General features: G+C 27.3%; 1 pseudogene; it reads left to right on the top strand.

Annotated features, from left to right (window-relative positions):
* The first annotated feature begins 1,691 nt into the window (after nt 1–1,691).
* Nucleotides 1,692–4,909, top strand: LOC107852723 (annotated as a pseudogene).
* Nucleotides 4,910–8,665: the final 3,756 nt, after the last annotated feature.

Below are 8,665 nucleotides of genomic sequence, written 5' to 3'. Positions count from 1 at the left end.
GGTAATGTCGATTTAAGCCTATTTCGAACTTTAAATTGCTAAGTTTTTAAATAAAAAATAACTCAATGATCAAAAAATTAAAGAAAATAAATATTATATTGTATAAGCTAGGAAAAATATCTACCTTTTAAAGTTGGAGAGAAACTTGTATTTTGAAATAAAATTAAAAATATGTCAATAATATCCACAATACATAAAAGAGAAAAGAAAAGGTTTAAAATAAATGACTACTAAGTAGGAAGTCTTTTTTAATCAAAAGATAAATATATATATTTGCACAATAATGTTGAGGAAACGTTGTTGCTGGGGTTCGAAATTGAGCAATCAGGCAAAAAGAGCAACTTTCAAGTGGCAAACCCAACCATCTCACCAGCCAAATCAGTTGTTTCTGTGGGTGCATGACATATATTTAACATAACACCCTAATATATATATATATAGATATACGAACTATATATACAGAGTTTTTTTTTAGGTTAGTGGATACACGTGCACCCCTACACTCAATGCACTTACTTGTTTGTATACAGATACAAATGATAAATTGTACATAGTCACAACTAAATACAATATGCAATCAACTTACAAATACAAAATAATTTCTTAAAAATAAAAAGGTAATGAAGAAAATAGAATACAAATACAAGTTTAATCTAAATATACAAACACAATAAAACCATAATATAAATATAATCCAATATAATATGCAATCAATTATAAAATACAAATACAAAATAGTTCTTCAAAATTCAAGTGTGAATTATATAAAATATAAATGATGGTGCAAACTAACAAATACAAATACAAGTGCGAACTATTAAATACAAATACAAATGTGAACTATAAAATATAAATACAAGTGTGAACTTTAAAATATAAATACAGTTGTATCAATAAATACAAAAATATAAATGACGGCGTGACTACAAATACGATAAAAAATTATGTTCTTTACGTTATCATCCATGACTTGTGTTTGACTAGTCATATTTTTCAAAAATACAAAAAATATAAAATAGAAAAAAAAAAAAGAAAATAAGTACAAAAAAAATTAAAAAAATCAAAGAAGAAAAGAAAAGAAGTTAGAGAAATAGAAGTTAGAGATTAAAGAGAGAGAAAAAACAAAAAGAAAGAAACGAAAAAAATAAAAGTAGAAAAAAATAGAAAAAATTAGAAAAATACAAAAACTAAAAAAATATTTAAAAAAAAAAAGATAATGGTAGTGTTAGGCAAGAAAATATTCAGTTCAATAAGATAAGCGTGATTGGAATTTTTTTTCTTTTTAAAAATATTGAATTTCATATTTGGCGTGACTAAATAGGGATTGTATTCATATAAAAATATGAATACATATTATTTGTAAAACCGATTACAACGGGCATAAATCGAATACAATAGTTATAAATGGTAATTATATAAAATGTGGCTATGAAAGGTGGATTTTATAGCAAAATGATGTTATTTTTGAAAGATCACCTTAAAAGAAATATAATTGACAATTAAAATTATAGTAGCAGTTTTCCTCCAAAAAGTTGGAACTTTGCCTCGTAAAGTCCTACAAAATTTTAATTTTTCCACGTAGATTTGAAATTGTGATGTCAAATCTGATGAATTGAAGCCACTAATCTTGTACGTAATAACTTCTGCGTTTGTAAAATTCTTTCCTCTATAAATACTCATGCCTTTGGTGGCTTTAGTTGACAACTCTACTTAATTAAGCAAAACAACTTCATTAAAAATGTCAGTGAGCGAGAGTTCTTCCACTGTGCTTCTTCATGCTCAAGCTCAATTTTGGAATTATATTTTCTATTTTACAAGTTCTTCAGCAGTAAGATGTGCACTTCAACTAGGTATTCCTGATGTCCTTTACAAACATGGTAAGCCCATGTCCCTTGATGAACTCTCTGCTGAACTCTCTGCCATCAATCCTTCAAAGATTTTCTTTCTGCCGATTTTAATGCGCTTTTTAGTGCATTCTGAATTCCTAAATCAACATGATGATCACTTTTCTCTTTCCCCAGCTAGTCGCCTTCTAGCGAAAAATGAGCCCTTCAATGTTAGGTCACTCTTGCTTCTCAACCATGGTCCAGTTTTCTCAAAAGCATGGCCTGAGTTAAGTGCATGGTTCCAAAATGATTCTCCCACCACTTTTCATACTGCTCATGAAAAATCTTTATGGGATTACATTGAGGAAGAAGAACCCAGAGTACTAGGTGATATTTTCAACGATGCAATGGCTAGTGACTCGAGGTTGAATACCAATGTGCTTATTACCGAGTGTAAACATGTGTTTGAGGGGTTAACGTCGTTGGTGGACGTTGGAGGTGGCACTGGGTACTGTGTCTATGGCTATAGCCAAAGCTTTTCCCAACATAAAATGCACTGTACTTGATCTCCCTCATGTTATACGCGACCTCAAAGGAAGTGGGAATTTGGAATTTGTTGGAGGAAATATGTTCCATGAGATTCCGCATGCTAATGCCATCTTACTCAAGGTATGTACAGTTTGTTAGGATTTTTCGTAAATTTTCTATAATAAGGATTCTACGTTGTAATTGTGTTTTATTTTACGTTGTAATTGTGTTTTATTTCAAGAAAGGTTTTCTTGATGGAAAATGTTTTATTTGGTTGGTAGAAAAGGATTTTCTCTATATATCTATTCTTTTTTAGAATGGGAAGTTTTAGACTTCTATAAATATAAGATATTTACATCCATACACAATATAATAACATATGTAGCCGTTATCGAGTTTTGTTTTGGGAAAGATTATTCTTTGAATAAGTTTTATTTCTTTTTATTATTAATTTTCAAATATGTAGGTTTGACTGAAAGATATTAAAGATTATCGTAGTTCAAGGTTTACAGTTATTAGCTTCTATATGAGGCCCTAGTTATTTCGATCTCAACACGATTTAGCAACAAAAACCATTTGCCTCTGTCTTTCAATTCCTTTCTACTCAACTTAATTCTTTATTGTTGAACAGTGGGTTCTGCACGACTTGATGGACGAAGATTGTGTGAAGATTCTGAAGAAATACAAAGAGGCAATTCCAAGCAGGGAGAAAGGAGGGAAAGTAATAATCATAGACATACTTCTGGAGGTTCCGAAGCAAAGCAATGAGTTTGTTCGAGCACAACATAATATGGATATGTTGATGATGGTTCTTTATGCTGCCAAAGAGAGAACTGAAAAAGAGTGGGAGAAGCTCTTCACTGAAGCTGGTTTCTATGAATTTGGGTGCAGGTTTGAAGGAGATGAAGAAATTAACGGGGGTGGGGGGTGGGATATGAAGAAGATGAAGAAATGGGTGTAGAAATGGGTGTGGAGGGTATTAAGAAGATGAAAAAGGTATGTCTTTATAAAAAAAAATATTAATTTATATATATATATTAAAAAGTGGGGTATATCAGTTTTTAAATAAAATAACGTGTCTTTTTTTTTTAAATTCCGCTGGTCAGCATAAGGAGTGATAATAATACACTTTAAAGATGTTAAGGGGGTAAATAAATAGAAGTTAAGTTTAAATTCTAAAGTGAGTTTGGAGGATAAGTTTAGGGGGTAAAAGATATTTTACCGTACTATAAATATGGTTTAAATTGATGAGTCTCTCTTAGCCTCTGACAGTAATGAAAAGAGGTATTGCATGACATACGCAAAAGTGATGATCCATCAACGTTTGAACTTTTTGCCTTTTATTAAAAGAAATTATCTTTTCACTATTTTTCCTAATATTTAAGAAATTAAAATTAAATAAATATATTTATGATAAAATCTTTTCTTCTTAGAAGTCATCAGAATTAATAACAACTAATATTTTTTTCATTAGTTTAAAATTTTTAAATCAATTAAATCAATAAATAAAATCATTTAATTTTAAATAATCAAATATTACAAGTGCAATAAAACTAGTATATATATGTGGGTGTGTGCTTATACTGAAGTATATATTTATATTATTATTATTAGATTAAAATATGAAAAATCTTTAAATAACGTGCGAGTCACATGCCAATAAACTAATATATACAAAATGTTTCTTAGGTTAAATTTGTTATACAGAAAATATCACATATCATTTTCTACCTAAAATGGCCTTTCGGACAATGTTATACCTAATGACCTTTCGGCCATCTTAATTACAACTAATATGGCCATTCGGCCATTTTCTCCTTTTTCATGTTCTTTTTGTTTTTATTTTCTGCGCTATTTTTTTTTTTAAATCTTTTCGCTGTTTTTTAAACTTCTTTTGCTGCAACTTTTAAAAAAAAAAAAAAAAAATTCGTTGTTATTTTTACATTGTATTTTTTCTCTTTTGTTTTTGCTCTTTTTTTTTAAAAAAAATTTGCACTTTTAATTGTTTCACTTCTTTTTTTTATTTTAAATATGTATGTAGTTTTATGAGTTTCATTTCTACTTTGTTTATTAGGTTGAATTATTGGTATCTATACATTTTATATACATTATTTAACTATTTATACAATATCAATGTACATTTATAAACTTTTTACATAATATCAATACATGTTTATGCATTATTTATATAATATCAATACACGTTTATACACTATTGATATAATATTGATATATATATTTATGCACTATTTATACAATATCGATACATTACATAATTATTTATAAAGCAACCCAGTGCACTAAGCTCCCGCTATGCGCAAGATTCGAAAAAGGGTCCGACCACAAGGATCTACTATATGTAGCCTCGCCTTACGTTTCTTCATGAGCTTCTTTCCATGGCTTGAAGCCGTGACCTCTTGATCACATGACAACAACTTTACCAGTTACTCCAAAACTCCCCTTCATACATAATTATTTATACGACATTGGTGTATTAAATATACATTACATATACAACAGTCATTTTTGTTGAAGTTCATTACGTTGTTTTCATTTTTTTAATGCAAAAATATGTTGAGAAATCATACACATAATAACAACTACGCGTTAACCCTCGCTAAAAATCACTTGTTTTTTTTCACTTTTGACTAGCTTTTATGTAAACAAAAACATAACTATATTTATTGTAAACTAGCTTTTATGTAAACAAAAATATAACTATATTTATTGTAAACTAATTACAAGTTTATTATATATATTTAAAATTATTCCTCATATATTTAGCCAGAAGTTATTGTCTCTTATAATAAAACTAGATATTGGAGCCCGTACAAGCATGGGCTAAATGTGCTACTTTTCAAATATTATATTTTATTTTTTGTCTAAATATATATGACACTGATGAAATATTTGTGAAAGTCAATTAGATTTGTTATATATAATAGTTTTAGATATTTTAAGTTGTTAATTATATTATGATTTATACTACTTTCAACGTAATTTTCAAGTAATATCCATTTATACTAATTAATATGACATCGATAACTATTGTAATCTATAATGCTTTTTCGACGTTGTAATTTACTATTTTAAGCTATGTGCTATTGTAATTTATAATACTATTCTTGTTTAAACTTTTGTGGTATTATTAGTGAATTTAGACTTTAAAAGTAATTTAAATTTTTAATTATTGTAATTTAAATTTATACGTAATTTTTAAGTAATATCCTTTTATCCTAATTAATATGCTATCTCTAAATATTGTAATCTATACTGCTTTTTTGACGTTATAACTTACTATTTTAAGCTATTTGCTATTGTAATTTATAATACTCTTCTTGTTTAAACTTTTGCGGTATTGATAGTGAACTTAGACTTTAAAAGTAATTTACGTTTTTAATTATTGTAATTTATAATATTTTTTCTATTTTAATTTAAGCGACACTGATATAATTTCAAGAGTAAACCAAATATTACGATTGAAATAGCGAAATCAGAACGTCTTGAATGATTCATAATAACTAATTAAAAGTGATATAACAAGATTGCTATAAAAAATACTTGTGAATTTTTTTTAAGTGGGCCTCACATAAGATGTCAAATTAATTTAAAACATCAAGAATTAATTTATCATTTTATGTTTATTTCACCTTTTACAAAATAAATATTATCAATTTTTAAATACTTAGATGAACCATAATAGTTAATTATAGGTGATATAGTAAAATTACAACTGAAACAGCTGAAACAGTCATGTCATAAATGTCTATTTTATTTTTTATTAAATATTACTGTATTAATTATTTAATAAGTAAATGTCATATAATAATTAACTAGGGGTGATATAGTAAAATTATGGAACAAGCAGTCAGCTGGAAGCAGGCATGTCAACCGTCAGTTGCCTGCTTCCAGCCGCTCCACTAGTGCTTATATATAGTAACTAGACGTTGGAGGCACGGACCCAATATATGTTATTTTTTTTATCTTAAGTTATGTAACACAAATATAATTTAGATAATCAATCATTAAAATAATTTAAACTTTTAATTATTGTAAATTATAATATTTTTCTTCTATTCCAATTTAAGTAACACTGATATAATTTCGAGAGTCAATCGATATTTTATATTTTTTAAGTTGTTAATTATGTGATTTATAATGCTTTTAGCATAATTTTTCAATAAGATATTAATACTCTCTCTGTTTCAATTTACATGTCTTCTCATTTTTAAACAATATATGTTACTTTATCTCTTCCTCTGTTTCATCGTAATTTATGTGGTACTAATATAATTTCGATAGTCAATCAAATATTTTATGTTGACATATCATTTTGTGTACATTTTACCCCTTTTATGAAATATTATTAATTTTTTAATACTTCGATGATCGTAAAAATTAATTAGGGCGATATAATAAAATTACGATTGAAACAGCAAAGCAGACATGTCTTAAATGACTTATAACAACTAATTATAAGGGACATAACAAAATTCCTATAAAAGATACTTGTGAAAAAAATTTAAATGGATCTCACATAAACAATCAAGTTAATTTAAAACATCAAGAGTTAATTTATCATTTTATGTCTAATTTATCTTTTTTATTAAATATTATTAATTTTTTAATACTTAGATAACTTATAATAATTAATTAGGAGTGATATAGTAATATTACGATTGAAGCAGCTAAAGAAGGCAACACAAAACATTAAGAGTTAATTTATCATTTTATTTCTATTTTATTTTTTATTAAATATTATTAATTTTTTAATATTTAAATGATTTATAATAATTAATTAGGGATAAAACAATAAAATTAGAAGCAGTTGAAACAGGCACCACAAACAGGCATGTCCAAGAGCTGCCTACTTATCCTCCTTTATTATTAGTAGTAAAGTAAAGTAATATAGTAAGAATTTAGAACGTACGAACCTTCTAACCTAAAATTATTTTCTCATCATAATACAAAGAGAAATACATCAAAATCCCCGCCAAAATTTACTTTAAACCCTAAACTAATTGAGCAATTATTTACCCCCATTAACAACTTTCAAGTGAATTATTTTCAACATCAAAATTAAAATCCCACTCTTACAACGGAAAGTGCACTATACATGCGCCATTTCATTGCCCAATCAGTGCCACATCAGTGCCATGTCATTGCCACATAAGAATTATAATTTTAAAAATAATTCAACACACATATTATCTTCATATATTTTTTTTTAAAAGAAAAAAATATACATGTACTATTTTTAATATATATAAAATATATACGTATATATATAAAACAAAAATAGACCCCCCACCCCACCCTGTTCCTTCTTCTTCTTCAACATCGCCCCTCCCCCCTCCACTCCGATTCCTCCTTCTTCTTCTTCAATATACTCTTTCTACCCTATTCATTATTCACAAATCAAGAAACCTCTTTGTTTTTCATGCCTAACATTACAACCAAATATTTTCTTTCTTCTTCTTCAAATAAAATTATGGAAACATTGAATGATTCTATCATAGCTTACATGGGTCTTTCTCCAACAACTTTTTTTTTATAGTGGTTGCCTCTCCCTCCAATTCTTTTTCTCATTTTTCCCATTAACACCACCAAAAAACAACCACAAAGATATCAATTTAAGATTTTTTTTTCTTCATTAAAATATTATTTCAACCTTCAATTCCAACTCACTCAACATTTTTAATAGTCAAAATTAACAAAGAATTGACAAATATTTTGATTCATTTCTGAAAAGAAGAAAAAATTAAATTCAATGTCACATTAAAATTTTTTATCAATCTTTTAGAAAGTCTTAACCATATTTGACAATTGAATGAGAAGAAGCCAAGGTCTTCCAACTTTAATCTTATTTTTTGGGATGACAATTTACAAATAATATACCAACAATGTGTTTGGGGGTGAGGGGAACGAGGGGGGCGGGGTTGAAGAAGATGAAGAAGTGAAGAAGATGTTTTCTTCTTATTATTATTTTATATATATATATATATATATATATATATATAAAGAGAATTTGTAAGATTTAAAAGGTGGGCCTCACTTTTTTTCACGTTTTTTAGCCATTCACGCGTTGATTTTTAAAAAATTTGTCACGTCAACAATTAAGATGTTAAAAAATTCACTTGAAAGTTGTTAAGGGGTGTAAATAATTGTCTGATTAGTTTAGGATCTAAAGTAAATTTTGAACTTTGATGTCTTTTCTCTAATACAAAACCCACATACCTTAAATTAATTCTGCCTTCGCCTATTGGAAGGAGCAATATAGAGGAGGAAATTGGTGAACTTTACTCTTTACG

This window comes from Capsicum annuum, chromosome 1 (genome assembly GCF_002878395.1).
Source record: "Capsicum annuum cultivar UCD-10X-F1 chromosome 1, UCD10Xv1.1, whole genome shotgun sequence".
NCBI lineage: Eukaryota > Viridiplantae > Streptophyta > Magnoliopsida > Solanales > Solanaceae > Capsicum > Capsicum annuum.
This window is presented reverse-complemented; position numbering and strand designations above follow the sequence as displayed.